At 43.2% G+C, this 14,310-nt stretch overlaps 1 protein-coding gene across 1 annotated transcript in view; it reads right to left on the bottom strand.

Annotated features, from left to right (window-relative positions):
- CPM (carboxypeptidase M) overlaps window positions 1-14,310 on the bottom strand; it is a 72,396-nt gene that overhangs the window by 28,580 nt on the left and 29,506 nt on the right. The window lies entirely within an intron of this gene.

Here is a 14,310-nt window from a genome sequence, read left to right as displayed (position 1 = left end):
TTCGATTCTGAAATCACATTTTTTTAAATACACTTTAAAACTAGAGATTGGGGAAATGTATATTTGATATCTAGCACCTAGATACAAAGTTCACACATCTGTAATAGCTAAACCTTCTGTGGAATTAAAGAAGCCAGGAAAGGAATTTAACAGCAGCCTGTGGGCTAATGTGGAGCCCGTTTCTGCAGAATTTCTAGTGTAGTTCCTTTAATCTGGGGATCTCATAAGTGGGGGAATACTCTCTTGCCATAAAGAACTCAGGGAGAAGCAGATAGTGGACTTGTCTTTTCTACCATTAATTCTTAATTTATTATAACAATTGTAGGACAATTCATCTCGACAGGGTAATGCTTTGAATTTAGTAATTGCAGAGATTGTCAAAAAACATCCCCAAAGGGCAGCTTATCTGACTGATGCCACTTGTTCAGTGCTGACTACTCAGGTCATTCATTCACATCCATCTATTTAGTACTATTATATTCAGGCATTTAACCCTACAGATAGTTATGCTCTCTACACCCAGTGAGTCTCTGATCTAGAGAAGAACAGCATGCAAGAACATCATTACACTGGACTGTGACATATATGATCACAGAGTGTGTATAAGGTACTCGTGTGACTGTAGAATAAAGGAAGAAACTTTTCCGAGTGGGATCACATAAAACTTTACAGACATAGGGTTTTAGAGCTGACTTCTGACCAGGGTTCTGAACAGTGACTCCAAGTTAGCCATGTGGGCAAGTATCAGTACAATCCATTTGGTGGTTTCCCACCAGAACCACTTTATTAACCAGAATCTTTGATTCCCCCATATTACCAATTCTCAGATCACCTAGGGCTTCAAATTTAGCATGTTACTGTTTTTCATGTGAAGCAAATAAGAGCTTTTTTCTATTAAATGTGGTTTCCTTTTGGGGGATTCTTTTCTGTAGCTATTAATGCTTTCAAGGCTAGAATAACCACAGATTTGTATAGAATATGGTCTGGTCCCCTCACAAGCAAGGAAAAATATTCAGCATCATCTTGACATTGTTGTTGTTTACAGCTGCTAAGCCGTGTCTGACTCTTTTGCTACCCCATGGACTATACCCCATCGGGCTCCTCTGTCCATGGGATTTCCCAGGCAAGAATACTGGAGTGGGTTGCAATTTCCTTCTCTAAGGAATCTTTCCAACCCAGGGATCAAACCATGTCTCCTGCATTTGCAGGCGGGTTCTTTACCACTGAACCACCAGGGAAGCCCACACCTTGCCATAATGTTCCTCAATTGTTTTCTAACTCTGCATTGGCAAAGCCGACCTGTAATATAAAGGATAGTGTAAGACAAGAAAAACCTGACTTGACATAGGTATTCAACATTATTTGAGGGCTTCCCTGGTGGTCCAGAGGTTAAGAATCTGCCTTGCAATGCAGAGAACACTGGTTTGATCCCCGGTTTGGGAAGAGTCCACATACTGTAGAGCCACTAAGCACATAGCACCGCAACTACTAAGCCTGCACCCTAGAATCTGTGTGCCCAAAATTACTGAAGGCCACTCACCCTAGAGCTGGTGCTCCGCAACAAGAGAAGCCAGGGCAATGAGAAACCCACACACTGTGACTAGAGAAAGCCACATGCAGTAACAAGACCCAGCACAGCCAAAAAAATACATGCGTGTGTGTGTGTATGATTTGGTTCAAGGAAGTAGCGAAATCAAACCAATAAAATCTAAATGAAGAAATATTGGTAGTAACTCAATCTCAGTTTTAGCATGAATGGCTCCTAAGTGAACAGCAAAATGAGAAACTTACCTTGAATAACCCTCCATGGCACCAAGCCCGAGGATGAAAACCAACCCATAAACCTGAAGATATTCACCCAATGCTTTTGGAAAGCTAAGCCTCTTGAAAGTTTTAAACCAGCCTCTCCAATAAACATTGGTTATCTCTGGCTTAGACTCGAGTAAATGCACAAAGGACAGACTATTGACTTTTCACAGCTTGATTGCCAAGTGAGGCTAATTTAAACAAGATTTTTTTTTTTCTATCAAGGTTGGACAGGCTGCCTTTATCCCTCCAAGTTCCTGCTTTGAACTTTGAGCACCTACTTTGAACTTTGAACTCTTGAGCACCAGGTGTGCTCAAGAGCTCTGAAATGCTCAGCCACTTTCTCTCCACTACAAAGAAAACCTGGATTCCAAAATTGTCAGATTCTATGTCCAGGAACCCTCTCTGGGCTTGACCCCAAGCCCAGGGATGTGACATGGTGCCCAACTGGGCACCTAACTGGGTTTGCTTGTAGGACCAGAAAAGTGTTACCATTCAAAAGGCTTCACAAAGATCCACAAGGCAAGGAAACTGAAGACTCTAGGCATTCAGGAGAGAGTAGGAGGAGAAGCTTGAAAAATGACGTACAGTGTCAACAGGGAGAAACTGAAGAGTGTTATTCCTCTACCAGAATCACTGGATCCTTGGAAAAGCGCCAATCCCTGAGCCCCATCTCCTAAATCACACTCTAGGGGGAGGGCCCCCAACCTGCACTTCACAGTCTCCTTTGGTGATTCTGAGGCCCATTAGAGTTTGGAAGCTGCTCAGATTGAGGCAGTGAATGTCCAGATAGATTTGGGGGGTAAAATCATCTCATTTTACATACAATCATGAACATGTTTCTATATTAACAAATATACTTTGACTACACCTTTTAAAATGGCTGTTTGACATACATCAACATGAATCTGCCACGGGTATACACGTGTTCCCCATCTTGAACCCTGCTCCCACCTCCCTCCCCGTACCATCCCTCTGGGTCATCCCAGTGCACCAGCCCCAAACATCCTGTATCTTGCATCGAACCTGGACTGGTGGTTCATTTCTTATATGATATTATACATGTTTCAATGCCATTCTCCCAAATCATCCCACCCTCTCCCTCTTCCACAGCGTCCAAAATAAATAAATTTTAAAAAATGGCTGTTTGATATTTTATTACACAAATGCGGTATCATTCATTCAACAATGCTCCATGGTTAGGGGTCCAACTATAAATAATTTATGTAAATTACAGCATGTCCACTTACATTATGTACAGAATTTTTAATGTAAAATATTTTACCATGGCAAAGAAATCAGAGTACAAAACTATATAATTACAACCATGTAAAGTGGAGAGTAAAAAAGTTGGCTTAAAGCTCAACATTCAGAAAACGAAGATCATGGCATCTGGTCCCATCACTTCATGGGAAATAGATGGGGAAACAGTGGAAACAGTGTCAGACTTTATTTTGGGGGGCTCCAAAATCACTGCTGATGGTGACTGCAGCCATGAAATTAAAAGACGCTTACTCCTTGGAAGAAAAGTTATGACCAACCTAGATAGTATATTCAAAAGCAGACATATTACTTTGCTGACCAAGGTCCGTCTAGTCAAGGCTATGGTTTTTCCAGTAGTCATGTATGGATGTGAGAGTTGGACTGTGAAGAAGGCTGAGCGCCGAAGAATTGATGCTTTTGAACTGTGGTGTTGGAGAAGACTCTTGAGAGTCCCTTGGACTGCAAGGAGATCCAACCAGTCCATTCTGAAGGAGATCAGCCCTGGGATTTCTTTGGAAGGCATGATGCTAAAGCTGAAGCTCCAGTACTTTGGCGACCTCATGCGAAGAGTTGACTCATTGGAAAAGACTCTGATGCTGGGAGGGATTGGGGGCAGGAGGAGAAGGGGACGACAGAGGATGAGATGGCTGGATGGCATCACTGACTCGATGGATGTGAGTCTGAGTGAACTCCGGGAGTTGGTGATGGACAGGGAGGCCTGGAGTGCTGCGATTCATGGGGTCGCAAAGAACCGGACACGACTGAGTGACTGAACTGAACTGAAAGCAGACTATTCACCAACAAAATACCATGGAATGAAACAGCTCCAAAGCATATAAAGCCTTAAATGAAATGATTCATGAGTCCCTATAAGAATTGAAACCAGCACACTGTCAGTAAAAATGGGCTAGGTGATAGGGTTCTAAAACCAAGACTTTGTTTTCACTTTTCCATCTTTCTAGTTTTTAAAAATAAAACACTAAATCTTATTATTTATTAAGTTCAGATACTGTGTGCTGAGCTTTATAATACCTGATCTTTACACTTTATAATACTTGATCTTTACAACACCTCTGTGTGGTGGGTGATACCCACAATTCATTGATATAAGTGGTAGAACCAGGATTCAAACCCAGGTCTGTCTGATTCCAGTATCTGAGCTCTTCTGATGACTCCAGGCTCTTCCTGAAAGTAATAGGTAGGTCAGGGCCAATCCCACTCTGGGGGCATAGTTCCCCAGCAGTTCTTTCAGCATCACACTGCCATAATTTGTCCCTGGAACAAGTTCCAGGATGCTACCTGTCTATGACCATTGAGCCATAGCAATACACCTGAACTTAGGGCTGCCCTACAGGGATGGTCCATACTAGGTGTTGACATAATGACCCCATTAGATTCTCTCTACTCCAAGTGTGTCTCTACTCTCTGGACACACACCCAGAGAGAAATGGAATCCCTGTGTGGTTGGCCTGGTCCCAGGAGCAGACCTGCAGTGATGACAAGGCTGGTGATATGCAAGGTCCAACCCACGAGGCACCAGTCTCCAGGGTGATGGATCAGTTGTTTCCCAGACTAGAATATTTCTCTTTGTGCCCTTACAATTACCCTTTGACCTAAGTCAAAGCTCAGGGGACCTTGCTTGATGCATGAGTTTGCGTCTTCATACGTAAGAGGGACCAACAGCTCCATTGGCAAGACTGCTGGCGAGTTCCTCCTGTTTTCCCTAAAAAAGAAGCCGATGCTCCAACACCAAACCTTCAATCTCACTTATGCTCTTTCCCATTACTACACACACAGTGACAGCCCGGCATCAAATAATGTCCCAGAGGAGCTGAAAAGTAGCACATAACTTCGGTCGGGTTAAACATGCAATCTCCGTGACCTCGGGCCTGGAAGTGGAAGAGGAAGTTTCTGCTAAGTGGTTTATGACAAACAACACAAACAACTGCAAACAAAACAGGGACAAAGTCTCCAGAATGGCTATGTTTGCATGGCAGCATGACTCACAGTTCAGAGAATTTTATCTATACTCACTTGGCCCTGACAACCATAAGCAGTAGGTACAAAGATTATCCTTTCACACAGGTGGAGGCGCTATCCTAGGGAAGCTCATAAGGCCATGGTTCTCACGTGTGGTCCCAAGACCAGTATCATCACGTCCTCTGGGAACTTGTTAGAAATGCACGTTCTCAGACTCCACCCCTAAGTACTGTGTCAGAGACCCTGGGGCGGAGGACCTGCAGTCTGTGTCTTAAGGAGCTCCCCAGGGCATCCTCGTGCACACTAAAGTCCGAGAACCACAGACACAGAGATCGGACTTGTGGACACGGTGGGGGACAGAGAGGCTAGGACGTAATTGGGAAAGTAGCATTGACGTATTTACACTATCACATGTAAAGCAGCTAGTGGGAAGCTGCTATATGGCATAGGGAGCCCGGCCTGGCAGTCCATAACAACCTAGAGGGGTGGGGTGGGAGAGGGGAGGGAGGAGATAGATGTATAATTATGGCTGATTGGTATTGTGTTGGTTTCTGCCCTACAACAATATTGTAAAGCAATTATCCTTCAATTAAAGATATACATAAAGCTTGAGAGCCATAGTAAACAAGGATGGAGCTGGATAGCCTATTCAGAGGCTGCTCTGTTCTTAACCATTAGGCTGCACTGTTCCAGTCACCTAGGGGTCAGAAAAGATCAAAGAAACGTGACCCTGTGCCCATAAATTGCCATGTGCCATTTCTGGTGTTGAGATTTTTCTTTCTCCCCTCTGGAGAACTGGGAATGGGAGGAGGAGGTGTCGAGGACCCTATGAGGATGGTCTGAGAAGTTAAAGCTATCATCTCCTTCCTTTAGGGTGCAAATCTCAGGCTGGTCTGCAAACTAGTGCGCTACCAGCTTGTCCCCAGACTGCTCTACTCAAGGGTTACTGGTAAGCCTCAGAGGCTCTGCCCCAAAGCTGTGGAATCTGGAGACAGCTCTACTTCTGAGATCTGTCTGCTAAGCTGACTAGGCTGAAAAATAGCGTAGGTGGAATAGCAATAGGAGGAAAGACATGGACAAAACTCATCTGCTCTACTCAGACCTTTTCTGGGACAAAAAAAAAAAATCACACACACACTCTCCTAACATGGCAAATGGCCCAGCAGTCACTGGGGCTTCTGCATTGAATTGAGAAGTCTGGCCAGCCCATGTGAATGCCCAGTCTGTCTGATTCTGTACATGCAAAGCTGTGAACCCATCCTTGGTAAGATGCAATGATTCCAATCCCCAGTCAGCCACATGACATTCTGGAGCTTTAATGCCATTTACTGTGTAGTGGGCGATGGCACCCCACTCCAGTAATCTTGCCTGGAAAATCCCATGGATGGAGGAGCCTGGTAGGCTGCAGTCCATGGGGTCGTGAAGAGTTGGACACGACTGAGCAACTTCACTTTCACTTTTCACTTTCATGCATCGGAGAAGGAAACGGCAACCCACTCCAGTGTTCTTGCCTGGAGAACCCCAGGGACGGGGGAGCCTGGTGGGCTGTCGTCTATGGGGTCGCACAGAGTCGGACACGACTGACGTGACTTAGCAGCAGCAGTGTAGTGGGCTCGGAATTCCTGACATTGCTCCTGAATGGAGGAACTTGTCAAGAAGGGGTTCAGCGGTGCAGAAAGAAATCAGGCGACCTAGAGGTCCTTCTGCTACTGTGACAAGAGCAAGTGCCCTGCTCTGCTTGAAAGCAGCCATGGGACTGGGCTGCCTCTTGCCTCCGGCAGTTCTAAGTTCTAGCTAGGACCCCGAGTTTTGGTCCCCTTTTCTCCCATGACATCAAAGTATAATCCAAGCCCCTCAGCATGGCAAGCAGCCTTTCATGGATTGTGGCCTTGCTGCCTCTAGCCTCCTACCACAATTCCTTACACTGTGCTCCAGGCAGCCTTAATCATGTGTGCTTCTAATGGGAGCTACCATCAGCCTTGATGCCTATAAATGTGTGCTCTTGCTCCCGCATGAATAGTCCTCTATCTGCCTGATCAAAGCGGCCAGCTTCCTCTTGCCTTTCCAAGGCTCAACCAAAAGCCCCCTCCCATCTACCACCTTTCTTACCCTTCTTCCTTGATCCTGTATTTTACCAGCCTGAGTTGCTCTCTCTTTTGAATGTCTCCCACATGCTTCTGCAACCCCTCTCCTAACACTAAAACCACAGGTTTTCCTGCAGGCAAGGGATTGTGCATCTCTGTGCTTGCGGTGGCTAGTGTCATGCCTGGCAAAGATGTAGTAGGTGGCCCATAAATGGTTGATAAATGAATGGATGGCTGGAAAAATGATCAAATAAAGAAGTTCAGTTGGAGCCAGGGTCCAGGACCGAAGAAAAGGCTTACAGCTAGTCTAGAGAACTATCTGGGGTGGGCTCTGAAAAAGCTCCAAATTTCTAGATCAATCCCAGGGTTTTCAGACCTTCTTGGGGATATTTCCATACAAGAGACTGCTGAGATCCAAACAAAATATCTGGCTTCTGGTTAGACTTCCATCATCATGGGGAGATGGGATTTCATTTGCTTACTTATTTGTCCCCGTGGCACTAATGCTGTGAAACAACACCTGAGAAATGGAGATGTTAGTTTCATGTTATTGCTTCCTGAACAAGTCAGTAGGGAAGTTTGGGGGTTTCAATTTCTAAATCAGAAATTCTTCTGATTGCTTGGGGACATTATCATTTTCAATTGAAGAGAGAGAGGAAAAACCTGAAGTTGTATTGAATTGGAAGACATTTTCCTTCCTTCCTTTTTTTTTTTTAAATTTCAAGACTAGTCATGATTCCCAGAGAAGCTGAGTGTTTGTCTCATTAATCACCAACCATCAACCCAAACAAGAAGATGGCAGGAAATTCCTCTGCCTTCCTCCTCTTTCAACTCTACCTTCTCTATCCCTCCCACTCTATTCCCAGGTCAGAAGCCGATAAATCTGTTGCACTTCCTCTAAAAATTTTTAATTTTTAAGCTATAAAATTAAGAGAATTTTTTTTTAAATTAAGTTTTAAAAGCTAGTCATAATTCTCATGTCCCAGCCGCCCTAATTTTTTTATGTTCCCTTCTAGTCTTTTTTTCATAGACAGGAAACTTTTTTTAAATCCCCAAAGTGAAAATCTCTAGAGGCCTCATACTATAAAAAGCAGCGAACTTCCGCTTTTGGTCCCTTAGGGGAGAGGTCAAACAAAATCAGATCTTCTTCTTGAAGAGTGGCTCAGTTTTAACAGCCAAATTAAATATCATCTTAAAGTACAAACAAGTGCTTGAGATTTTTAAAAAATGCTATTTTAAAAGGTCAATCATTATGGCTGGCTCTAGGTTTATTGTCCACTGGTGGGTTCTCTTTTAAGGTTTTCCAGGGGCATTCCGGTTCAGTGTTCGTGTTTTGGTTCTTTCTTCCCAGTTGGTGGTTTTACTTCTTATACATTCCTGGAGGTGTCACACAGCTGTGTTTTACAATGAGGTCAATTCAGATCCATTTGGGCCTTTCCTCCATGCTCCCTCCCTCAAACTCCAGTTTGTTGGAGGCCTGCTTATCCTAATTGCCTATTTATTGCTACCATAAGAACTCATCCTTCAGTGGCAAGAAATAATGGCAATTTCTTTACTAGTTTTCTCATAAGCTGTTTAGAAGAACAAAGACCTTTTCTCTCAGTCATCCTACTTGTTGCATTTGTACCTAAAAGGCTTTCATTTGACAGTAAAGGAAGCCAGGGTTCAGACAGAAATATGCTGAATTTCTGACAGTGGGAGGAGCCCCAAAGTTGCCAAAATGAGGTTCCTTTAAGGTCTAAACTTGACCTAAAAGTAGGACCATTGGTGCTTTTGTGGGATTAACAAAAGTAGCCTTTCTTGCTGGTTTTACCATTCTGAGATTTAAGTTTCACAGTTGGGTCAATAATTTAGTAAGTACATCTAAACCAGAATTTCAACACAACATATGCCTCCAAATAGCATCTGAGAGCTCTTGAAAGATATGCAATGTCCCTCCAGTGGCACCTTATGTAACGATGCCTTGTGCAGGTTTTAGAATCAAATTGCCAGGGTTTAAACCCCCCAGCTTTGCCGCTTACTACCCATACAGTATTGGGTAAATTGCTCAGTCTTGCTGAGTGGATTTAGTTTTTATGTTATAGGATTGATGGTACCTGTACCTCATGGGATTTCTATCTCATTTAATCCTCACAAACTTTATAAACAGTGCCAGAAACATGATGAGCACATGTTTGTTTGAGGGCCTTGAGTTGAATTGACGGGTGATACTACAGGCCCTAAGGACTTCCCTGGTGGTTCAGTTGGTAAAGAATCCACCTGCAACGCAGGAGACCTGGGTTCGATCCCTGAGTCAGGAACATCTCCTGGAGAAGGAAATGGCAACCTACTACAGTATTCTTGCCTGGAGGATCCCATGGGCAGAGAAGCCTGGTGGGCTACAGTCCATGGGGTTGCAAAGAATCAGACACAGCTTAGTGACCATACCACCATCACCACCACCACTACAGGCCCTGGAGATGATGCAGCGTCAGAGCAATGAAAGAAAAATTTCAACTGTAAACGGTGTCCCTAACATATGGACAGAAACATCATGCCCCCAAAATGTGTCTTTTAGAACATGTGCAGATCAGTTCAGGTAGACCAAAATCAGCTACAGTTTTTTCAAAAACTGAAGTGTGGATTCACAGAATGAACAGGCTGTCTTGAGAAAACATGTCCTTCAAAATCAATGATGACAGCATGGAAACTGTCGTGAATGGTCATACCACCAGACATCAGGTGAATCTACTTAAGCCCAAGAACCGAACCTCATTCAGAACTCCCAGAGCAAAATGCCTGAGGCTGGTGCTGAGCCTGAAAGCAGCACTGCCACAAGGAGAGTGAGGAAGCAGGCTGCCTTGGCCAGCCCTGCTGAAACGTAAGAGCATCTTTCACAATGTGTTCTTACGTGGTCTGTTGGCAAAGTGATTGAAGCCATCACTCAGGTTTTAATAGTCTCCAGGAGACAGAGGCTGGAAATCATGTTAAGATGCCCAGTCTGGTCCTGCCGTGGAGAGATGGCAACTCATCACTGTAGGCGGGCAACCGCAGTGCTTGTAGATGAAGAACTGGTTCATTAGGAATCAGTCAATGACAAAAAACTGGTCCAACGGGAGATGGTCAATGTCAACAAAAGGCAGGGGGACTGGCCCAGATTACAAGACTAAAGAGATAGAACACTATAGGCAGTGTGTTTCCAGTGTTTGTTTGGATTCTAAGGGGAAAAAAATGTTATAAGAGGCATTCTTGGAGCCATTGGAGAACTTGAACATGGACTATATTGTTCATTGACTAATTATTTTCTTAATTCAATAATGATGTGCTGTGGTTAGGAAGAAGTCATATTTAGATGGTGTATACTTAGATGTTTGTGAGTAAGCATGCTATTTACCATTTCTAATAGTTAACTGAAACCCATAGAGAGAGCTCATGAGAGAGAGAAAGCAAATGTAGCAAAATATTAACAGCTGGTGGACATATAAATGAAAACTGAATATTTCATATTTTTGCAACATTTTATATTTCTATAGGTTTGAAACATTTCAAAATAAAAGCTGGGGGGGGGGACAGGATTTGTAAAAGATAATGGTAAAAAAAAAAAATCATAGCCTGATTCACTGGTTTCTGTAGTTTGCAAAGTGAGATGCAGGGTCAGAAGAGGTCAGGGTTATTCACCTGAAAGTTGAAGTCATGGGTAGGTGGGGGATGGAGGCCCCAAGGTGAGAAATTCACAGGTTGCCTCTTCCTGATGAAAACACAAAACTATACTAGAAAGGGGGTTAAGAAGTTACTATGTAAACTATCCCAAACCGAGACACAATAGCTTATTTTTTAAAAAATTTATTTGGCTGCACTGGGTCTTAGCTGCAGCATGCAAACTCTTAGCTGTGACTTGTGGAATCTAATTCCCTGACCAGGGGCCAAACTTGGACCCCTGCATTGTGAGCTCAGAGTCTTAGCCACTGGACTACGGGGGAAAAGCCCACAATAGCTTATTAAGTCTCCATATATATTGACAAAGAAAAATCATCTCGATGCAAATGTGAACGTTAACTAAAGGATGTTTCTAAATTTCTATTACAACCAGAAAAAAATTAAAGAAATATTTTTAAATCACATGATTTATGTGATCACTGCGTTTTCTGGTCACCAAGTCATTAACTTAGCAAAGGTCAAGTGATTAACATAGAATAAGAAGCTTGGCTGGTGGGCTTCATTAATCGTGAGTTTCGTGTCTTCCTCGGGATTGGGCTTTGGATCAGGGAAAAAAAGATGTAGATGGCTGGAACTTTTCTCTCTGCCTGAATTTGGTCACCACTCCTGTTCGGGCTTTGGGTAGAACGAGCAGTAAGACTGTTACCAGGGAGTAAGCAGAGGGGAGGCAGGCACAGGCCCCGGCTGCTGAGAAGGCAAGGATGAGAAAGAGACTGTGAACGTGAACTTGGAAAGTTTCTGGCTTTCAAGGGTCCTTTCATTTATCCTTTGACAAAATCACAGCATAAATTTGTTGTCAACAAACTTAAGCTACATGATAATCACTCAACCTCTTTCAAGAGTGGTGAGTATGAGATTTATTTTTTTTTCTATCTTTTGACTATGCTGCATGGTATGTGGGATCTTAGTTCCCCAACCAAGGATTAAACCTATGCCCCCTGCATTGGCAGCATGGAGTCTTAACCACTAGACAACCAGGCAAGTCCCTGTTTCTATTTATTTTTGACATAGCCAAGAAGAATATGAGTATATTTAACATTATAGTTCTACATCATTTAAGCCATCAACTGGTGCTAATTAACTTCTGTAACAAAGCAGCATGTTAAATGCATTGCAAAGTCAATACAAATATAAATATTTACTTCAAAACAAAACCACAAGAATCATTGCTTTGGCATTCACATCTCTGCAACGCCCAGAAATTATCTGGGTGTTATCTGCAAATTAACCTTCAGAAATTATTAATGGATTTCTCAAGCTTACAAGAGTCAGCAATGATGCTTTCAGCAGACCCATCAACAATTGTCACTCACTGAGGGGCATTAGAAGGTGAGCTGCTTTAGTAGGAATTTCTATTGATTTGGGACTTCTCTAGTGTTGCACTAAGAATTTGATTATTAGGATGACAGAGGGAGTAGCGTATTTAAATGATGTCATAATCAAGGAATCTGAGGAAGAATTCAGAGATTTCAGGAAACCATATCTGCTTAAAATCCTGATATTTTACATAATTTCCAAAGTGTTTCACATACTTCCACATGTCATCTTATCACTTAATCCTCAGCAAAAACCCCATGAGATAGGTAAGGCAAGTAGTTTGCTCATTTTACAGTTGAAAGAATAGGCTCTGACGGCTTGGAGTCAAACTAGCTTTTTGTTTTACTCTAGATTAATGTTTGCTCCACACTGCTCCTTCAACATGAAGTAGAACTTCCTCTGTTACCATTTTAGATGCAATCGTTGTTTCTCCTCCTTGGGACAAAGAACTTGAGGCATCTAACTCCTGAATCTATAAGGCATCTGACTCCCAAAATAAACCTACAGCTTCATCTCCCACATCACTCTCCCCTCCCAACAGAAGCAATTCTCAATAAGTCACTTCTCCAATAATGGCATTAGACTCATTAATTAAGAAGCTTTGGGAGTGTAATGTGCTTTGGTGTCTAGAAGAGGTTGTGAGACCCTTCTTACCCTTCAAAGTCAACGTTATCTGCAAAGTGGACCTACGTCCACATGGACAAAGAAATGATCATTTATTTTGGAAGTCGCTAAGCTTCCCAACTGTTTCTCTGGCTGTGTATGTACAACTGACTGGTCATGACTCTTAAGCTGAAGATCATAGCTTTAACAATGCCATCTTGTACCTATAGCTGCAGCTTTGGCTCAATATGTCCAAGGGAACAACACCGTATGCTCAGGCCCTGAGCTGTCTGCTGGAGCAGACCCAAGATTACATGGATCGCTGCCACTGAACACTTCAAGGTCAGAAAATCTCCCAGAGCCAACTTTTCTGCTCCGGACTATATAATCATCTTGTATCTCAGGTCAGCTTCTACCTTAAAATGTGGGTTGAGCAATGCCCATTTCTAAAGAAGCATGAGGAAATGCAGCTGTTAATCAGCCACCAAAGTTTACTCACCCACTAAAGGACATCTTATCTTGATCTTTGTTAGTTTATGTGTATTTAATGAACAATTATGCCTTTCCAATTTCACAATGATATGAGGCAGCTTGCTCACATAGCACGTGGCTCACTGGCAAACTATTCTCAAGAGAGAGTGGGCCAGATGCCATGTCCAAAAGCTATGATCAATCACATAAGTGTATGATGCACGTCCGGTCTCTTGAAAGGCACCCTCTTTTTCAGGGACTGTGACACAAGAATCTTAGTGAAAACTCCCAATAGTTGTAAGGAGCCATTCCAGAAACCCCTTTTTTGACTATATTAGACACTTTCCTACAACGGGTCAGTGTGGCCCTGGTGCATCTCACATCTCCTAGGACAGGGACAGCTCTGCACTTATCATCATGGTGGCTGGCCTTCATCCCCTCTGCCTGTGTTTACTTTAGTTGAGTTTAACACGTTTGGAGACAGGGCCCTTAATCAAGCTGTCACCTAATTCACTTCAGTACTCTCAGTCAAATAATTGGGCTGTTACACATGAGGCAGATTCTTAAGAAAGGATGGGCAACAAGATTTGCCAGGAATTCTCATTGCTCAACAAGCCAGCAAGCTGGGCCACAGAATTACTAATAGGGCAACACCTTGAGATGTGCTCAACCATCCTCTCAGAATCAGGTGCACTCTTGAAGGCCAGTGACTACGTGCTCTTCAAACTGCCCTCCCCACTTAACCCACATGTAAGTGGGCATGAAATAGTATGCGAGGGGCCCACCAGGGAAGCTGGGCAGAACAGCTTTAACCAAGGCATGTGCATTTGGATAGAAGGGGAAGAAGAGGTAGTGGAGGATGTGAATGGTGATAGTTGTGTACAAAGGACTTCTATCTAAAGGAGATAAACTTGAATAGAAAAGAGCTAGGCTTGGAGTTTACTCTCATTCTATTAACATACGGGAGGATTTTTAGATACCTCTCATGCCAGCATGAAAATGATTCAGACAAACCTTGTTGTGGGCATGTTATACAGTGTTTCTGCATTTTTGTGACTCTAAAGTCATTAAGATACATCTCTATCTACCC

The sequence above is a fragment of the Budorcas taxicolor genome, chromosome 5 (assembly GCF_023091745.1).
Source record: "Budorcas taxicolor isolate Tak-1 chromosome 5, Takin1.1, whole genome shotgun sequence".
Classification (NCBI taxonomy): domain Eukaryota; kingdom Metazoa; phylum Chordata; class Mammalia; order Artiodactyla; family Bovidae; genus Budorcas; species Budorcas taxicolor.
The sequence above is the reverse complement of the archived record's forward strand: the minus strand, read 5'-3'. Positions and strand labels throughout refer to the sequence as shown.